We start from the raw sequence: 2260 nt of genomic DNA on the forward strand, positions 1-2260 counted from the left end.
GAAGGCGTGGGGTAAAAAGATGGGTTCTTATCCTCTTATAAAGGCAGTGAATATCAAGAGCCCCCCCCCACAAGTCTTAAATCTCGCCTATTCCCAAGGGGTCGTGTGAACGGCACGGTTGGATTACCCAAACCTGTATTAATGAGAATCCCGCGATAAGGGGACACGATCTCTGCTTTGACAAGACGTGTCAATGGAGGCCGCGCCTCAAAACGCGAGGCGGAAAGCCAAAAAAACGGCTCAAAATAATAATAAGGCCAGAACGTAACGTCTCGCCGAAAAAGCTGTCAGTGGACATGACTTATTTTGTTTAAGTATTTTACCCTTGTGGTTGGGGGTTGTAACTATTATGCAGAGCCGGATTCAGTTCTCTTGTTCAGAAGACCGCTTTGGTGTATTCGGAGGAGGAACCCGCCTTGCAATGCCGAAGACAATCTGCACGCCGGACACATCATCATTGAAGCCTGGTTCAGGGGCTACTGAGGGAGTCCTAGATTATGGGGTCCCCGGGCGTCCGGGCTATGTGACATGGGTCGGACTGATGGGCCATGAAGATACAAGATAGAAGGCCTTCCCCCGTGTCCGGATGGGACTCTCCTTTGCGTGGATGGCAAGCTTGGCATCCGGATGTGTAGTTTCCTTTCTCTGTAAACCGACTCTGTACAACCCTAGGCCCCTCCGATGTCTATATAAACCGGAGGGTTTTAGTCCGTAGTAGCTATCACAAATCATACAGGCTAGACATCTAGGATTTAGCCATTACGATCTCGAGGTAAATCAACTCTTGTAACCCCTATACCCATCAAACTCAATCAAGCAGGAAGTAGGGTATTACCTCCATTAAGAGGGCCCGAACCTGGGTAAACATCGTGTCCCTTGTCTCCTGTTACCTTCGATCCTCAGACGCACAGTTCGGGACCCCCTACCCGAGATCGGCCGGTTTTGACACTGACAGGGACCCCTCGGAGATCCGGCTCCTGACTTTGCGCAAGGAGGCACACGCAGCGATGCACGCAAGGTTGGTCTTCTCCTTCTATTATACTCAACAATTGCGTGTTTGGACCGTGTTGCAAATGCAACTCTGAATTGTAGCATACTAGGATACTTATATTTGGCATAGCTAAGAAGTTCATAAGCATGCCACACTATGGTCATCTGAAATTAAGAGATACCTACCTAGCCATAGATGGGAAGTTCTGAAACAATCTGAATTTTCTCTCAAACTGATGCCTTTGTACAGAAGAACATACTCTATGATAGTGAAGTCATTACCAAAATGTTATCTCCTCTAAAGTGCTTCTTACTGCTATGGTTTCTGGTAATACATCATACTTCCATGTTTGCTGGAATCACTACTTTTGTCTTCACTGATGTAGAATTGATCAGCTGTGATTAACCTTTGTGATCTGAAGTTGCAATCATGATATATCAATTCATCTTGATAAAAAATAGTCATCGGTACAGATACTAAGCTCTCTTCAAATAGAGCTTTGTGGTCGATCGGGGCTTCGAGGGCCGCGTGGGACCATACTGTCAGTGTGCACGCGCTCTTTGCTGGCAGGCTCGGCCTATCTATCGGTAACACGTGTGGCTTCTTCTAGCAATTTCTCTGTCACGTGGCATTATGGTCGGGATGGGGAGGAGGTGAGGGCACGGTTTGATTAGGGCTGTGATGGGGACAACGTCACTGGCGTTCCGGTCACCCAGGGCGAGGGAGGGGTTTAAGGCAACCGCGAAGGCGCCCGCTGCATCGACAGCCCCACCAAACATCACGGCGGCGATGGCGAAGGATGCCTGCAAGGCTTTCGTGGCCCAGGTATCGTCCTCACCGGACGTGTACTCCATGTTCCAGTCGGTCGGGGATGGTTGCGTTATGGCGTTCTGCCCCCGGCGATGACGCCTTCAGGTCGATTTGCAACTTTCAAATATTATAATTTTGAGCCATGGGTTTTTTTCAACAATAATAAATATAAATCACATAGCAGTATGTCGACCAAATTACCTCGATTATCTGATTATTCATGGTATTTATTTTCCTTGGGATAGGTTCAAACAAGTTGAAACCATTGTATATATGTGTGTCAGATTGTCAACGGATTTTAGCTCAGTTGTGCATTTCGATTGTATGTTCATATTAGGGAAAGGCATTCCATGGTCCGAAGATATAAATGAATACAAATATATGGTGCCTTAAGTGTGTGAGCTCCAGTAATTATCATGGATAATTTGTAAAAAAAAATCTTTTGACACAAAGAATTCC

The sequence above is a fragment of the Aegilops tauschii genome, chromosome 4, assembly GCF_002575655.3.
Source record: "Aegilops tauschii subsp. strangulata cultivar AL8/78 chromosome 4, Aet v6.0, whole genome shotgun sequence".
Classification (NCBI taxonomy): Eukaryota; Viridiplantae; Streptophyta; class Magnoliopsida; order Poales; family Poaceae; genus Aegilops; species Aegilops tauschii.